At 46.7% G+C, this 18810-nt stretch overlaps 1 protein-coding gene across 2 annotated transcripts in view; it reads right to left on the bottom strand.

Annotated features, from left to right (window-relative positions):
• ST6GAL1 (ST6 beta-galactoside alpha-2,6-sialyltransferase 1) overlaps window positions 1-18810 on the bottom strand; it is a 131729-nt gene that overhangs the window by 76111 nt on the left and 36808 nt on the right. For both annotated transcript variants that reach the window (XM_056121338.1, XM_056121337.1), the window contains exons 2-3: window positions 17235-17367; window positions 12328-12462 (exon numbers count right to left, since the gene is read on the bottom strand). The gene's annotated coding sequence lies outside the window, so the exon portion shown is untranslated. The remainder of the gene's footprint in view (window positions 1-12327; window positions 12463-17234; window positions 17368-18810) is intronic.

Genomic DNA, 18810 nt, shown 5'->3' with positions numbered 1-18810 from the left:
GAGAAAAATGTTCTCCCATAGAATTTTCAAAAGCGTCCTATGGAAGGCTTTCTTTGACATACTTAATTAATTTATTCATTTTTATTGATTCACCATGAGATACACAATTAAGAAGCTATTCATGGTTGGATTTCAGTCATACAATGTTCCAACACTCATACCCCCACCAGTTAATATTTTCCACCACTATTGTCACCAGTTTTGTTTTGTTTTTTTAACTACCCTTAAGTACCAAGCCAACTCGTAGAACCTGTTTTGGTTTTTACTTTCCACCCAGAAATAAGTCAGAAGGAGAGGGACAGACAAGGAAGGATTGCATTCATTTGTGGGATATTTAAAAAAAATAGTATGAGACTAATACCTAACGACAGTAGAAACAAAGGTCAGGAGGGTGGGTCCACAGTCAGAAGCCTACCTAGAGTGATGGGGGAGAAGGCAGTTGGGATACAGAAGGGACCACCATGACAATGAGAGCTGGAAATGACCACTCTGTGTGCTGAAGATAAGTCTGAGGAGCTGGTTGAAGTGAAACAGGCAAGAAAAAGAGATTGGGGCAAAGAAACTTTTCTCCCCTCACCTGGCAGAATCTTCTCTCATCACTTCTTCCCTTGCTACATTGCCACTGACCAAGTCAGGTCCATGTTACCTAATAGGAAGATCCATAGGTATCCAAAGCATCTGCTTCTCATCTCTCTCCTCAGGCAATATGACACTCTCAACTCTGGCTCTGCATCATCACACAGTCCTCAGAGATGACAAATAGTGTCTTCAAGGGTTTGTTCCTCTGAATCCATATTCCTTGGTTTAATACACAAGATGGGACTTCCACCTTCCCCTCCCTACAGCTCCCAAATAACACCACCGAAGTGCAGAAATGCACCCCTAAGCTATGGGCCTCCCCCTACACCACTACCCCCTGACTGCATATGCGCCTTCCTTCACTCAGTACACCCAGCCCTTACCCCAATATCACATGTCACATCAACTGTCCTCTCTCAAGATTCTGAATCTGCCTAGACTTGCAGAAATTGTAAGCTGTCTAAGGATATGAGAAAATACACTTCCTTCTTTCCAGTGAGTGAATAATTTCAATGCAACAGAAGGTAATGAAAAGTAAGGCCTTACCTTGTCATCAAGAACCACAGGGCAGGGGTCAGAAAGATAGCGATAGTACAGGACTTAAGATGTTTTTGCTGTAAAGCAACAAAACAGGAGACTAACACCCAAGAATAGCCAAGTTAAGTACCAGGAGGTTCACTCCATGGCTTGGAGGCCAGCCACACATGCTAGGGGAAAAAGCAGCTCAGATATAGAAGGAAGCACCATATAAAGGGTGTTGGGAGGACCCTCCCAGGATGGGAGATGCATCCTGAAAGTAGACTCTGGACCGAACATGATTGCCACTCAATGCCTCTTTTGCAAACCACAGCGGATGAGAGAGAACAAAAGGGAATGCCCTGCCACAGAGGCAGGGTGGGATGGGAGAGATGGGGGGTGGAAGGGATACTGGGATTAGTGGTGATGGAAAATGGGCACTGGTGGAGGGATGGGTACTCGATCATTGTATAATTGAAACCCAAGCACAAAAATTTGTAAGTCTACAACTGTACCTCATGGTGTTTCACTAATAAAAATTTTTTTAAAAAAGATGTTTTGTTGGCGCCAGAGCAATAGTACAGTGGGTAGGGTGTTTGCCTTACATGCCACTGACCCAAGTTCAATCCCCAGCATCCCATATGGTCCCCCAAGCACTGCCAGGAATAACTCCTGAGTGAAGAGCCAGGAGTAGCCCCTGAGCATCACTGGGTGTGACCCAAAAGAAAAATAAATAAATAAATAAAACTGCTAAGATGTTTTATTGTTGGGGGTATGGTGCTGCTAGCAGGTCAACTGTACCTGTGGGGCAAGTGCATCAGCAGCTTGATGGTGACTTCAGGCTTCATGATACCTCAAAATTGCAGCTGTGCCTTTGGCCAAACCCAACAAGTTGGGGCCAAGTTTATCAAGAATTTAAATGGCCAAAAGTTAGGCATATAGGAGCGACTCCCACAAAGCACCTCTGGCTCAGCTATACAAGCTCACTTATTGGCCTTATTTTAGAGATCCATAAATCTTGAAAGAGATCAAAAGCCACAGTTAATCTTCGACCTGTGCATGGCTGAAAAGACTAGGGTAAATTGAAGTGGGGGGAGGGGCAGATTAGTCTGGTTCCTGTCCAAGCAGAGCCCCCCACAGCAGCTTACTTCTACAATCCAAAATCACCTTCATACCCCTTGCCTGACTTCATGGTCTCAGGACGAACCTTACCAAGATATCTCTGTATCACTGTCATCCCATTGTTATTCGATTTACTCGGGCAGGCACCAGTAACATCTCCATTTGTCCAGCCCTGAGATTTTAGCTGACTCTCCTTACTCGTCTTTCCCAATGCTGCTGTATTGGAGGCTCTTTCGTGGTCAGGAAAATGAGACCCATTATTGTTACTGTTTTGGGCATATAGAATATGCCACAGGGATCTTGCTAGGCTCTGTGCTGCTGGCAGGATACTCTCGGTAGCTTGCTGGGCTCTCTGAGATATTCTCTCTATGATTTGTTATCACCAAGATATAATCTGATGAAAATTCAGGTATGCGGGTTTGGTGACTGAAATCTCCAGGCTTTCTCGGGGTCAGATGGGCTACCTCCTCCCACCTCCCATCTCCCTGTACTTCCAGAAGCTTTGGCAGTCACATCCACACCCCAAAGTGGCCACCCAATTGAAAAGCTACTTTAGCCTTACCATCCTGATAAAAATACCAAATGTCCTGAACAAACACCAGGACCTCTTAGCACCTATATTCCAAACCATAATGCAAAAAAGGAAAAGGAGAAAGAGAGGAAGAAGGAAAGTGCCTCCCATAGAGGGAGGTTCAGGGGTGTTCGGGGGATGGTGGTAGGAAACAGGGGACATTGGTGGTGGGAAACGTACACCGGTGGAGGGATGGGTGCTAGATCATTGTATGACTGAAACCCAATTATGAATAGCTTTGCAATGGTTTATCTCATGGATGTTCAATTAAAAAATATTTTTATTAAAGTAATGTGGAGTTCATGCCCAATTCAATCAGCTTAATCAGTGGCTGAATAAATAGCAATACTCCTATTTTTTTTTTAAAAAAATGTTTTGTTGTTTTATTGTTTACACCTGCTGATGCTCAATGCTTCCTCCTGGCTCTGATCACACCTGACAGTGCTCAGGGGACCATATGGGGTGCCAGTTATTGTACCTGAGTAGGTTATGTGCAAGGCAAGCACCTTATCCACTATATTATCTCTCCAGGTCCCCTGGTTAAGATGTTAGTCTTACGTGTGGCCAATCTGGTTTCATCTCCAGCACTACATAGGGCTCCCCAAGCACCTCTAGGAGTGATCTCTGAGCACAGAACCAGGAGTAATCTCTGAGCACGGCCATTGTGGCCCAAACTCTCTCCATCCTTCCCCCAAAAGATGCCACAGAGTAGGAACTGGCTCATACTCTGTTGCCATCCTGCCGAGGGTGAGGTGTGAGGTGTGGGGGAGTAGTATGCAGCCATTTTTAGTGCAAACTTGTCAACTGCAAGAAAGTATTTACCTTCCTTCCCTTTTGCACACCCAGATGGGGTCCTCTGTAGCCTCTTGGCAAAATGCTAATTGAATTAATTAGTTAATAAGCTCCTCCTGCTGCAAACACAACTAATTTCATGCAACATAATAATGGAATTATTTCCATGCAAAAGAACTTTTCTATCTTTTCCCTGTAAAGATGATTCAAACAATGATGAAGATGTCCTAAAACTGAACCTTAGTGATGATTGTCTAATTCAACAACCACAGACTTTATACTTACAGGTAAATTAATAGTTCATGGAATAATAGGTAAATTAATAGTTCATTAACTGTTTCAATATAGTGTCATTTCTAAAGCTACCTAATGGGGGCAGGAGAGCTGACTCCAAGGGCTGGAGCACATGTTTTATATGTTTTATAGGTGGGAGTTCCAGGTTTGATCCCACGCACCACATCGTCCCCAGAGTAGATGGGAGTGGCCCCTGAGGACTCTGGTTGTGTCCCAAAAAGAAGGAAAAACTAATCCTCCAATGGCTCACTGTTCAGCTGACTAAGAAAGAGACTGAGTCATGCGCAGTCACAAACAGAAGCTCTGTGTGGGGTGGCTCACGTCTCATCTTCACGGCACAGAGCTCTGGGAATAGGTAGGGATGGGGATTCCCAGAAGTCTTGTTGGGCTTGGGGAGGGGGAGCCCAGGGTCTGTGTATAGTCGGGTCAGGCCTTCAGGGTGAACTAATCCTATAGAACTCTCCACGTGGATTCTTCAGTGGGTCAAGGGTAAGAAGCCAGGTGTCGATTATTCACCTGAGTGAGGGTCCTCCCATCGCAGATTAGTTGATTCACCTGGCACACAGCACTAACATCATGACAATCCCCAAAGCTCATGACTAAACATTTGGTTGTGCTACTTGCTTACCACTTGTAAATCTCTCCTTGTGGATCATATGCTATAGGAGCCCAAGGACTGGGGCATTTGCGCTCCCAATGCCTAGTAGAGAAGCAAGCACATTGCCACGTGCCTATCTGAAAGCTAATATGGGAGCCTGGGGAGAACTCTAAGGGCTGAGCAGATACTTTGCATGATGGAGGCCCAGATCCACGTGGCCTCTCAATCAGCACCAGGAGTGACCCCACCCCCACTACCCCTAGCATCAAAGTGTGTGCCCAAAACATACAAAAGAAAATTAATTTTAAAGATTTTTAAAATGGGGCTGAAGACAGTGCAGGGAGTAAGGTGCTTGCCTTGATGTGGCTGACCTGGGTTCAATCCTCCAAGTACCTCCAGGAGTGGCCCCTGAACCCAGAGCCAGGAATAAAACTTGATCACAGTCAGGTGTGCTCCCACTTCCCACCCCCCCAAAAAAATCCAAAATAAGTAAATAAATGACAAATAAAAAATAAGTAAATAAAGTTTATTGAATGCTTTTAGAATTCAATCACTCTTCCCTGATTAAATTAGGGCAAGGTACACACGTATACACACACACACACACACACACACAGTGGAGCAGTTTTGCACTAGGGTGGTCACCATTTGAAAAGATCCCCAACTCCATAGAGAAGGAACCAACACCCTTTAGCATCATTCTCTCCACCACACCCAACTCAGTCCTTGCAGAAATCTATACACCAAATCTTGGCATTGTCTTATCTACCAGAGAGGACCTAAAACTCCACCCCTGGAATCTGTCAACTACAAAACTCAGGCTCCATCAGGTCTGTCTTTAAGGGAGGTATCTGTTATAGCTCAGGGCCAAGGTTACCACTCCAGAGGCAGGTGCCTGAAAGTCAGGAGCACTGCAGTTGTGTGTCGCCCAAGGTCAATGTTGCCACCCAAGATCAACGCCCCACATCACCTCTCACAGTGTGGGAGCAGCTGAAGGCCCTGAAGGCTCAGGGGACAGTTTGTCTTCCAAGTGGGAGACTGCTCACACCTGCTCAACCCAGGCCTGATGCAAACCCCCAAGCAACTCTCTCTTCCCTTGGGAAAGCACTTCCCACTCCAATTCCATTCTCAACATTAACAAAGTGCTGAACCTCCTACATGCTCCCAAGGGGTGATCTTGATTTTTTTTTTGCGGGCGAATGGGGTCACACCTGGCAATACTCAGAGGTTAATCCTGGCTCTGCACTCAGGAATTACTCTTGGCGGCGCTCGGGGGACCATATAGCATACCAAGGATCTGGCCCTGGTTGGCCACGTACAAGGCTAACGACCAACCTCCAACCTTCTATATTATAGATTCTGCCTCTCAAGAGGTGATCCCTTGCTTCACGTGGATGCCACAGGAGATTCTTTCTACCTTAGCAGAGACAGTGTAGCATGACTGTGAGCATGGACCCGTGATAAAAACTGCCCAGAGTCATAGTACAGCAGGTAGCACGCTTGCCTTGCACGGGAATGACCTGGGTTTGATCCCCATATGGTCTCCCCCACCCTACCCCAGCACTGCCAGGGCAATTCCTAAGTGCACAGCCAGAAGTAATCCCTGAGTATTGCTGGGTGTGGCCCCAAAACAAAACATAACAAAACACAACAAATCCTACTGTAGATCAGGCTATGGAAAATAGATAAGTAGATAAAAGGAATTTTTTTCTACAAAGCGTCTCTCACTAATCAGTGGCAAGGCGAGAAGATGACAAGAGTGTCAGGAAGCCTGAGGCATAACAGCTTCCCTTGGCCTTTCAGACGCCCAAACTCTGAGAATACAGTCTTGCTGGGCCAACACCAGAGGGCTCTTCATCTCAGCTCCCAATGAGCACAAACGGTGGCACACGGTAAAAGAAAAAAAATCAACACATACAGGTTATTTATCCCTGGGAGGCAATCCCCCCTGGAAAGTTATGCAGTTCGATAAAATAGACATACGTCAGAGAAATTATTGGTCCAGTTCCAGACCACTGTAATAAAGGACATACACCAATAATCAAATGACACAAATAGTTTGACTTCCAAGTGCTGAGAGGAAGTTATATTTACACTGAAGTGTGTAATAACATTACATCTGAGAAACAATGTACATGACTTCAATTAGAAATGCTTTGCTGGAACCTTCCTGGCCCTTGTGTCTGCTGTCCTTCGGTGGGAGTCTCATGTTGTGTTATTTCATGTTCCACAAATGAGTTGCGGTCAATTCTGTCTGTCCCTCTCTTTCTGACTCATTTCACTTAGCTCATACATTTTTATCATTGAGCAATACATATGGTTTGGGGGTGTTATAACATCTGCTCAAACCCTAAAGATGACTGAGATTGCATATAGTGGCAGTTGATAAATTGCTCTAAATATTTTATTAGTACACACTTCATCTTAAATAAACACATAAGGAGGGTGGGAGAGATACTGGGATCATTGGTGGTGGAAAATGGGCACTGGTGGAGGGATGGCTATTTGATCATTGTATAACTGAAACCCAAGCACAAAAATTTGTAAGTCTACAATTGTACCTCATGGTGTTTCACTAATAAAACTTAAAAAAGTAAATAAATAAAAAAGAAAAATGCTTTGCTGGGGGCCGGGGAGATAGTAGAGTAGGTTGCTTGTCCTTGCATGATGCCAACCAGGGTTTGATCCCCAGCACCTGATACGGTCTCCAGAGGCTGCAAGGAGTGATCCCAGAGCACAGAACCGGGATTAAGCCATGAGCACAGCCAAGTGTGGGCCCAAAACAAACAAACAAACTAGAAGAGCTTTATTGTGCTGCAGACAGGTAGGCTCTGAGTTCCATCTCATCAACACATAAAGCCCCCATACTGCCAAGTGTAACTCCTATTAGAAAACATCTTAAAGCAAGCCGATGTTACCCATCATGTGAGCCTCAAGGAAAATGAAATCTTTTTGCTGGTGGAGGGTCTTATGGAAAAATGCAACATTGGCCTTAACTATGTACTATCTATTCAACCCTTTTCTTTTTTTCTTTCCTTCCTCCTTCCCTCTATCACTTCATGCCTTCCTTTGAGAGTTGCCAGGAATCAAAGCCAGGGCCTCACACTGACTAGATAACTGAGCAACATCCCTTGCCTCAACTCACATTTCTCTTCCTTGTGAGTAGATCAAACACCAGCAAGGTGACTATCCACCGATGTGGACGTGGGGCTCCCCCACCCACCCCAGTTAGCAGGACCGCCCCAATTTGTTCCCTCTGTCACTGCTTCCTCCCCTCAGACCTTCCCCTCTGCAGGGATCTTCCAAAGACTCTGTACCTCCATTTCCTACTTTATTCCACCGTCAGGAGGTTGAGGATGTTTCCCAAAAGTCTGAGACATACAGAGCAATATGAGTTCGTTTCTCCTGTTGGATTTCTTGGCAGAAAAAGTTGGCGTTTCATCATTACAGTCTGCATGGTGGTATACAGTCCTGTGCCCCGATCCATGTTTTGGTCACAGATAGGACAGCACAAACTGTAATGGCTCCAGGTGAGTCTGGATGCGTAGCCGGTCCCACCTCCAGATTTGGGTTGGTGCACTAAAGATACAATTCTCAGGACAGATCACCACTATGAAGCGTGAATGATCCTAAGTCCTAAAATACAGGGGTAACTCCGGTGATCCTTGTCACAACTGAATTCCCACGCTGCTCCAGAATCTCTTGCCAAGATGGGCCAGAACATGGAGGTTATCACACAGGAGGCTTTCAATGACTATCTCTGAAAACAACTGTGCTCAGAGGAAGGATCTATTACCAAACGTGGAGGGGAAAACAACACAGATGGACCTAGCCCCTTTCCCCTGGAAACAAAAGGAGTGTCCAGAGGCCCCTGCCTCCCCTTGACAGAGACCTGGGCCACCAACCCTCCATCTGACCCTGCAGCATCACATATCCCTAAAGGGACCAGGTTAAAGGACTCTTTTTTCTCTTCTCTTCTTTTTTTTTCTTTTTGGGCCACACCCAGCAATGCACATGGGTTACTTCTGGCTTTGCACTCAGGAATTATTCCTGGCTGTGCTCAGGGGACCATATGGGATGCTGGGAATTGAACCCAGGTCAGCCACATGCAAGGCAAACGCCCTACCCACTGTACTGTCGCTCCAGCCCCAGGACTCTCTTGTGGGATGCTCCCAGCTCCAATGCCATCCTACGTGCATGCCAAGAGCCTATGGAAGAGCCAGTCCTTAAGATGTGACACACCTGAGCCACCTTCCTGGCACTGGTAGTGCAGTCCCCAGAGCTTGGGAAGGATAATCCCCCAAGGGAAGAAATACTGCTAGCTGCAACTAGATTTGAGAACTCCAGCCCATGGGGTGGGGGCGAGTGCTGACTGTCAGGAGCACTTTCTCCCTTGAGACTAGGTTCCACGGAGGCGCATCTACCAGGCTGTTGTTTAGGAGCAGTGAAATCCTGGGCAAGTGTCTTTACGGGGGCAAGACTCAACTTCCACATCCACCCGGTGGGACCCCTGGTGGTTGCTAAGTTAAAAGAGATCCCAGAGAGACAGAACAAAGCATAGAGCCAGCCAGGAGCCATCTGAGCCAAAGCCCCTCCCGCTCCCTTCCATGCCTACATCCTGAAATCCTCAGAATTCAGTGTCTTAGCTCCTCTTACAGGCCTGGGGAACCAAGGGTTTGGAAAGGAAATAGTATTGGAGCCAGCGAGGGCTGTGGCAGCAGGACAGAGAAGAGGCTGAACAGGGGAGAGGTGGGACGAGCATCCATGTGCTGTCACCCCCGGCCAAGTCCTCATAGTTACATGGCCTGAGGAGTGGTGTCCCCTCCTCTAGCTGGGCTTTGGCCTTCCCTGCACACACACCTTGATGATGGCACCTCAGCATACCAGCCCAGTGACCTGGCCATGGCCTCTCTGTCCTTGCCCCCTTGATAATTTTCCAAATCACAATTCTACAAAGATCAATGAATGTTTAACTTCTGTCCCACCTTCTCCCGGGCTGAGTGAGAGCAGGGAGGAAGAGGGAGCCCAGAGCCTCCGAAAGGAAAGGGAGAAAGAAGGTCAGAGACTGGAACTCCATTATGCTGATTTAATTAGGTCTAATCTGCTGACAGCCAGGCCTGCAAGAAAGAGGCTTTTGTTTAAACTTCACTTTTGGCAGGAAGTGCCCCCCCAACCCCCCCCCCCATTAAATGCGGGAGCCCAAAGCTGATTTCAGTCCCAGCTCTCACAGCCAACAGTGCCAGAGCTTCCTTTTCACACTTCTCTGACCAACTTCTTGATTTTCCAGGAAGGAAATTTGCCCCAGATGTCCACCAGTAAATGGAGTTTTCATCTGCCTTATGAAAGGCTGTCAGTAATGTATGAGCGTGCACACACACACACACACACACACACACACACACACACACACACACACACACACACCACGAACTAAAGAAGTGAGAGCTAAAGGAAGCAAAATCAGCCAGCTTCTCTCCATTATCCAGAAACCCATGGTTCGTCCATTAACTCACGGGCAGAAAGCCTTACAGCACAGGCCCACACATAGGAATTGGAATTGCACACCTCTCTTGGGAGAAAAGAAATGAGATCTTATCTCAGGGAAAATAAGGGTCCCGTAAGGCAGGGTCATTCATTCACCCAGACAGGCTTCCAGAGCCCCAGCAGCTTACAGGACCGAAAGAGCAGGCAAGAGACTCACAGGAGCTTCACAGCCTGGGGGGGTTGGAAAACGTAAGTCCTGGGTGTTCTGAATGTTTTAGGCAGGAGAGACGGCTCCTCCCTAGAACACTGACTAGATCAACGGCCGGACACCTCAGGGCACTGGCCCTCAGTGCTGCAAGTACTCTGAAGGATCCTGAGCACCAAGACCTGCGCTGGGTGTAGCCCCCCCCCCAGTACTGCTATGTATAGCCCCCAAACAAAACAAAATCAAAACAAAAAGCTGTTTGATAGCAATGGCTCGTTTCTGTACTGCCAAATTCTCATGCCATGACCCATTTCAGTTTGTCAACAATTCCTAACCATTAGTTTGCAAATTTCCTAAATATTTCAAAATGGGTACGAGGGCATGAGGGCAGGGCAGAGAAGAGACATAGTAGGGAGGGTATGGACTTGTCTCGCCTGATTTAATTCTCAGCATCACCCCATAAGATCCTCCTTCCCCCTGGTCACACCAGGTGTGACTTCACAAAAGTATAAATAAGGAGGTGGGGGGCTGGAGACAGCACAACAGGTAGGGCATTTGCCTTGCATGTGGCCAACCCAGGCTCAATCCCTAGTACCTGCCATATGGTCCCCTGAGCCCCACCAGAAGTGATTTTTGAGTGCAGAGCCAGAGAAAGTCATGAATACTGGGTATGGCCTCAAACTGAAAAAATAAATGATAAAGAAGATGTTTCTTGGATCAAAGAAAAAGGGATTAAGGTGCTAGCCTCAACATAGCCAACCCTGGTTCAATTCCCGGCACCGTATTTTGGTACCAGGGCATTGCCAGTAGTAAGCCCTGAGATCTGCCAAGTATAGCCCCCCAAATTCCCCATCCCCCCAAAACATGTTTTAATTTGAAATGGCTCTAAAGAACCTTCAGGCTAGGAGCCAGAACAATGGTGCAGCAGGTAAAGTGTTTAGCTTGCACATGACCAACCTGGGTTCGATCCCCGCCATCCCATATGATCACCCAAGCACAGCCAGGAGTGATTCCTGAGTGCAGAGCCAGGTATGACCCAAAAAGGAAAAAAAAGGTTAAAGGTTAAAGACAAATCCTTCTGCCCCCTAATTGACTGTACCTTTCTGCTTTACCTCTCTACATCCTCAGGAAATTCATGGAAGCACCTTAATAAAAATGACTAATGTAAGATTTCAGACACGTACACATTTTTAAAGTCATGGGGGGAGGAGTGCTGAGCAAGGAATGTAATGAAATGTTCTAACATACCTGTATGATTTGCCATTGTGGCTTCCTTGGGCTGGGTAAGGGGAGAGAAAGGAGACAGATGGAGAGAGAATAGAGGAAAGAGATGGAGCAAAAGGGAGAGAGAAAGACGCAGAGAAGAAGGGAAGGGAAGAAGAGGGGAGAAAACAGAGGAGGGAAAAAAAGGAGTTACATATGGGCTGGAGTGATAGTACAGAGGGTAGGGTGTGCTACCCTTGCATGCGGCCAACCGGGAGTTTGATCCCCGGCATCCCATATGGTCCCCCAAGCACCACCCCTGAGCATCGCCGTGTGTGACCCCAAACGCAAAACAAAATAAAATAAAATAAAAAGAGTTACCTAAAAACTGTAATAGCACAGCGGTAGGATGTTTGCCTTTTGCACGGCCAGCCTGGCTGAGCCAGGTTCAATTCCTCCACCCCTCTCGGAGTACCCGGCAACCTACCAAAAGTATCTCGCCCACACAGCAAAGCCTGGCAAGCTACCCGTGATTTATTCAATATGACAAACACAGTAACAACAAGTCTCAAAATGGAGACATTACTGGGACCGCTCGAGCAAATCAATGAACAACGGGAGGACAGTGCTACCGTGCTACCTAAGAACTGGATTTCCCTTGTAGAAAACAGAGTGCACCCAAGTTAAGCATTCACCTGGAACTGGTATGGCAGTCTTACTTGAAGAAATTCCATCCCTTTGGAGTTCACATTTCACAACAATTGAACAATAACTCCCTACAAGATTCCAAAAGACTGACGGCCACCAAGTGGCTTTGTCCACCAGTGGGCTAAAGATGATGTGAATGAACCCAAGACAAAGGGGTCCCCGTCTCTCCCCAGCCTTAGGGATGAGAGCATCAGCCACCTGCCACAGGAGGCTGCACCTCTGTGCCAAGCGTGGGATTCCGGGGGAACAACTTACCTCTGTGCTGGGACAGAGAGACCCAGCCGTAGGGCTTGAGCAGGCTCGGGGAGGCCAGTTTGTTTCAGCCCGTCTCAGGAGCAGCTTCTGCTTGGGCAGCTGCCTTCTGGGCTCACTGCAGAGCTTCTACCCAGCCTGCAGGGATAAACAACAAAGCAAAGTTGTGCACGGAGCCCAGTGGCGGCACTTACATATGTTAAGACAGGCTGGAGGGGAAGCAGCCTTGCTCCTCCCACTCCCAGCCCTTCCTGGGAGACCTGCAGCCCAGGGCTCACACTGACCCTCCCCACCCAGGCCTGACCCCTTCCTGGGGCCAAATGCTCTCAGAGTAGGGAAAGTGAACTCTTAACTTTCATCCTTGATTCCTTTGGTTTCTTGCTGTTAGTGGTTTTAAAAAAAGCATGAGTTTTACACTGAGGCTGTGGACAAGTGATTTCAATCAATAAATGCCCTAAACTGACTCACAATCCACCTTTGACTCCCTTGGAAGACAAATGAATTAATTCACTGTTACAAATGTGAGTTAATTTTCTGCTAACTTATCTGGGGAATTTTTATTTATTTTTTTAAAGAAATATTTGTATTATAGTTTAAGTAATATGTTATCTGGATCAAATGCCTTGGTACTGTCATCTCTGTCCACACTTCATTCTTCCCCACCTTCCCCTCCAGGGACCATTTTTAACTGAATTTTAACCTGAATTTTAGCCCAAATAGTACTATAGTTGTGTAGTCGTTGGGTGAATAGCATTGGGGTTTTTGTGGGATTTTTTTCTTTTTTGCATTTGTGTGTGTGTGTTTTGGTTTTTGTTTTTTGTGAGGGTTTTTTTTGGGGGGGGGGGATTTTTGAGTCACACCCAGCGATGCACAGGGGTCACTCCTGGCTCTGTACTCAGGAAATATCCCTGGCGATGCTCAGAGGACCATACGGGATGCTGGGAATCGAACCTGGGTCAGCCACATGCAAGGCAAACACCCTACCCGCTGTGCTATTGCTCTAGCCCCTTTGCATTTGTTTCTAAAGTGATTGTTTTGGAAAAGGCAATTACAAGTATGTGTAATCTAGAAATTTTAGAAAACATACTTGTCAATGGAAGGGTTCTCCCTCTTTCTTTCTTTCTTTCTTTCTTTCTTTCTTTCTTTCTTTCTGTCTGTCTTTCTTTCTTTGTTTTAAGATTACCCACCCTCTTGTGCCTCTTGGTTTTCTCTGATCACTTGACTCTGTTTTTGTTTTGTTTGTTTAGCCTGGGTTTTTGTTTTGTTTTGTTTTGTTTTGTTTTGTATTGGGGGGAAGTGGGATAGACCCATTTGCGCTCAATGCTTGGGATCCCTCCAGGTAAAATATGCACTCCTATCCTTTGCTTTGAGTATCTCTGGAGTCCTTACCTGGCTTTAAATAAACAACAAAAAAAATATGGGGTAGTGTTTTCTCTTGCGACTTTGGTAACATTATTTTAATAAGGACAAGATATGCCACTGTGTCGCTCGAACACCAACTGGGCCCCACTGCTAAAGGCTGAAATTTTCAAAAATCTCCAGTTCTGGTAGGTGTTTTGTTTTGTTTTGGTTTGGTTTTTGGTTTTGAAAATTACAGCTATTTCTTGAAACTAAATCTTTGGGGGAAATTCTGTTTTCCCCACCACCTCAGTCTTTAAGGAAAGGACTAGTTTACAGCCAGAAGGGGTTAAACTGGGGTTAGCTGCATGCAAGGCAAGTGCCTTAACCTTCTGTATTTAATCTCTCCAGCCCAATAAATTCATTTTTAAATGGTTTTAATTGGGTTTTATTCTTGTCTGGGGCTACTCTCAGCAGTGCTCAGGGACTACGCCCAGTTTTAGGCTTGGGGATCACTCCTGGTGATGCTCAAGGTATCAAACCCAGTCTCCTACATGTAAAGCATGCTGCCAATCACATGAGCTCTCTGATCCTTAACACACAGTTGCAGAAGATATAGCGATGAAACCTTGCAGTTTGTTGCAACTTGAAGGGAACTAGAGGGTGTTGTCTTAAGCAAACTAAATCAGGAAGGACAAATATCAGATGATCTCAAGATATGTGGTATACAGAGAAGCTAGGGAATAGACAGAATGACTGATGACACATCCTTAGCTTTGATTACAAAATTCAGATTATCAAGCTGTGGGGAGGAAAGGTAGGGTACAAGACAGAGGAAACCAGGAAGTGACCTAAAGACAGTGGTTAAGGGTCTGGGGCACTTGGGTAATGGTGAAGCTGCAGTAACTATACAACAAAGCCATAAAAGTTGGGGGCTAGATAGGTGCATTAGGGGTTAGGTGCATGCCCTGAAGGCAGCCCACTCTGGCTTGATGCTCAGTACAGCCTGGTCCCCTGAGCCTAGCTAGGAGTAGTCGTAGAGGCCCCAGTACCTGGTAATCCCAGGCACTGCAGGCACTGAGCGTGATGTGAATTCTTGAGCCCCTACATTGAACCACAGGCCAAGTTGACCAAACATGATGGGAGAGGCTCATGGTCCTTCTGAGCACTGCTTGGAGCATCCCCAACACACACACACATCCCCAACACACACACACACACACACACACACACACATTAACACTATACTAATAACCATGTTAGTTATCTAAATGACAATAAAATAATCTCAAAAGCCAGAGCAGTAGTATAGCAGGTAGGGTGCTTGCCTGGTATGCGGCTGACCCAAGTTTGATTCCAGCACCTCATATGGTCCCCAAGCAGTGCCTGCAGTAATTCCTGAGTGCAAAGCCAGGAGTGACTTCTGAGCACTGCTGGGTGTAGCCCCAAAATAAAACAAAGAAATAAACCTTTTTGATTTAATTAGTGAGTAAATAAAGTGAGTACATTGGGGGGCTGGGAATAAATAAAAATAAAATAATAAAACACAGAAGTCAAATTTGAAGTCATTTTGAAGTCGATTCCCAAATTTCACAGGCCTTTTGAGCAATCTTGTCAGGCGACCTCCACGACTTTGGTGGCACAATAATTCTTCCCAGCCAGGGGCAAAATTGCCCACCCTCCCCCGGTGCCTCCTCAACTCATGGCTCATGGCTTTCATTTCTTTCGTGGCTAGGAACATGACTTCCGGTTTTTCCCTTTCTATGCACAACTTCGGCTCAGCCCAAGTCTAAGATCCATAAGGCTGACAGGAAGATCCCTAAGGCAGGAGAATGGATGGAGGAGGAAGAATCCGGAGAATTCCACGTCGAAAGAGAGAAAGAGGGGGAGCACACGAGCTTGGGGTCCAGGAGAGAGACCCTGATGAGATGGATAGAGGAAGTGGAGGCTGCAGCCAGCTGCCTGAGGGTGGGTCAGGAAGAAGAGGACCAACATAGGCCTCGGGGAGATGGAAAAGAAAATGTCACTGACAGCACGAAGGCTACTTTGCTGTAATTAATGCCAACAAAACACCAGGAGCCACTTGCACTGTGTCACCGCAGGGAGTGTGCAGGTCACCAGGAAGAGATCCCTGTGTGCAAATGCGGCTAAGCTGGGGACCTCTGAAGCCTACCGGGAAAATTCTGCTACCCATATCCCAGATTCCCAGAAAGAGAGTCAAGTGCTGGGCAGGGGCATTGCAGGGCTGCTGAGCCCCCTCTTTCATAGGAAGGAGCACCCCTGCCTCACTCTCTAGCCCTTCGGCGTCCCTTCTTGTAGTCCAGGCCCAGCTTCCAGAGATGATAGAAAATTCGCCAGGTTGCCTGTCTAAACAGATTCACTGATGCCCTTGGCTCTGTAACCCAGGCAGGGCGCCATGGGGAGCCAGGTTTCATACCCCTTCCCAGCTGACTGGCCTCCAACATGCTGATCCACACATGTATCCACCCTCCAGCCACAACTATCTGCAGACTCCATGGGGTGTCATCCCTGCCTTTTAAACCCCTTAAAAGGTTTGTAGGGCTTCCAATATTATTAAATGAATGAAGTTCATCCCCTGCCCTCCCCAACGTCAACCCCACCTGCTCACACACTGTGCCACACAGACCAAGGGTGGAACCTGGATTTGAAAGCAATTCACCAAGCTGAGGATAAGGCACCAGTAGGAGAGCAGGGTGACCTGCACCACCATTGCCACCAAAAGCCAGTCACAGGGTGGGGAGAGAGCTCAAAGGGCAGATATGTGTGCTCCATGAGGACAAGGCCAGGGTTCAGTCCCCAACATGGCACAGCCTCCTGAGCACCACCATGCAACAAGCTGAGGGGCCCCTGAGCACGGCCAGGTGTGCCACTACCATCCCCCAAAACAAATCAACCACCCAGTACAGCGCTCAAAAATAAGAGAACGAGATCCGACACTCTTCAAAGGTTGTGATCGTGAAAAAAAGAATTGTAGAAGCCAGAGAGAGATAGTACTGTGGGGAGGGTGTCTGTCTTGCACGGGGCCAATCTGAGTTCAATTCCCAGCCTCCCATATGGCTCCCTGAGCACCGCCAGAGGTGATTCTTGAGCACAGAGGCGGAGTAAGCCCTAAGCACCACTGGGTATGATCCAAAAGACTAAATAAAAAATTTAAAAAGAAATAAAATAAAAGATCAGTGGTCAATTGCTGATGGACCCTAGAACTCCAAAGGAAAGGTAGAAGAAGCACTGCCAGGAGAAGAAAGTACCACGCACAGTCTAAACAAAGAGACCCAGAGGCCATGCGGAAGGCGGAGGAAGCTGGCTACAAAGGAAAACAGGGCAAAGGCTCTGCACAAGGCAGGCAGGAAACCCTGCAGCCCCAGGCAGAGCAGATGCCTTATAGGGCCCACAGACCCCACTGTATTGTCTACCTGATAATCCTATCCATGGCCCCTAACATCTTCCAATTCCGGAAGAGCTCGGTTTAGATCCGGGTCCAGCTGACACTGAAGTCTGACACAGCTGTGAGCCCATAAACCCAGCTTTGGCCATCCATTACAGCTACTCACCTTTTATTTTTTTTAACTTCCTTCTAAGGTTTGTGGCTGGACTTTTGGTACCATGAAGCAACCGAAAGGGATGGTCCTCGGTGGCAAGCAGAACTGTCCTTTGCAGAAACGCAAAATTGAAAGAGTGGCAGAGCTGTAAGGATGGCAGAATTATTTAAAATGAGATCTTTCTATTAAGTAAAGTAAAGGCCCTCCCGTTGTTCATCGATTTGCTCGAGCGGGCCCAGTAACATCTCCATTGGAGATTTTGTTGTTACTGTGTTTGGCATATTGAATACATCACAGGTGGCTTGCCAGGCTCTGCCGTGTGGGCGAGATACTCTCGGTAGCTTGCCGGGCTCTCCGAGAGGGGCGGAGGAATCGAACTCGGGTCGGCCATGTTGGCTGCGTGCAAGGCAAACGCCCTACCACTGTGCTATCGCTCCAGCCCTTTCTATTAAGTGGTTTATATGAACTCAGTCAACTTAAATAAATCACTTCTGCCCATTGGATAAAAGAATTTTAATTATTTTGAGATATTTTGGTATTATTTAATTGAGCCACCATGAATTACAAAGTTGTTCATGATTGGGTTTCAGGGATACAATATTCTAACACCAGTTGCCTCTATGGCAAGCACCTTTTTATTCCTTTTAGTCACTATGGCTTACAATACTGTTACTGGTAGGGTTTGAGGCATAACATTTATTTTGAGCTTTGCAAGGGTCCCAGAAGAAGTCAGATGGAGTTTATTCTGTAGGTCTTTTGCTTCATAGCACAAACTGTAGAGAGAGCTCAATGAACTGGAGCATAAAGTTCACATGCAGAGTCCCAGGTTTGGTCTCCCCGGGCACCAAATGGTCCCCTGGGAGAGCTGCAGCACAGAGCAGGGAGCAGCCCCTGAGTACTGCCAGATACAGCCTAAACATTTTCAAGCAAAAACTAGAAACACAGGGACTGAAGCTATAGCACAGCGGGTAGGGCATTTGCCTTGCATGCAGCCGACCCAGATTCAATTCTTAGCATCCCACATGGTCCCCCAAGCACCGCCAGGAGTTATTCCTGAATGCATGAGCCAGGAGTAACCCCTGTGCATGGCCAGGTGTGACACAAAAAACAAACAAACAAAACTAGAAACACAGAAATTACAAATTTTTAAGGCTTGGACTGCAGACTATCTTTACTAGAGGAGAAATATACGTTTAAAGAAAGTTAGGAAGAGATAAGGTTATCTGTCCTTCCATGGCTCCTGGTTATGCCAACACTCTGTCCATCAAAATTCTGCCGCTGACAGCTTGAGAGTCTGAAGTGGGGTGTGTTACCACAGTTAGGAGCAAATGCAGTCCTCAAAGTAAGAATTTGACAACCACGATAAAAATGCTAGGCTCCAGGGCCCAGTTGCTAAAAGAGCTTACTGATCAAAAGAGGCTGGAAATGAACATTGGGTTGGGGTTACTCAACCATTTTGTGCTTGAGGGAAATACTTTCTCCTGTTGAAAGAAGAGCCTCAGGGAACAATCACTTCTACCCAATTTTAAAAAAATGTTTTTTTTACAACTTGTACCCCTGAGCCATCTGTATACTTCTAAGGTTAAAT

The sequence above is a fragment of the Sorex fumeus genome, unplaced genomic scaffold (assembly GCF_029834395.1).
Source record: "Sorex fumeus unplaced genomic scaffold, SorFum_2.1 ptg000044l, whole genome shotgun sequence".
Taxonomy (NCBI): domain Eukaryota; kingdom Metazoa; phylum Chordata; class Mammalia; order Eulipotyphla; family Soricidae; genus Sorex; species Sorex fumeus.
Note: the sequence above shows the minus strand (reverse complement) of the source record. Positions and strands in the feature narration are given on the sequence as shown.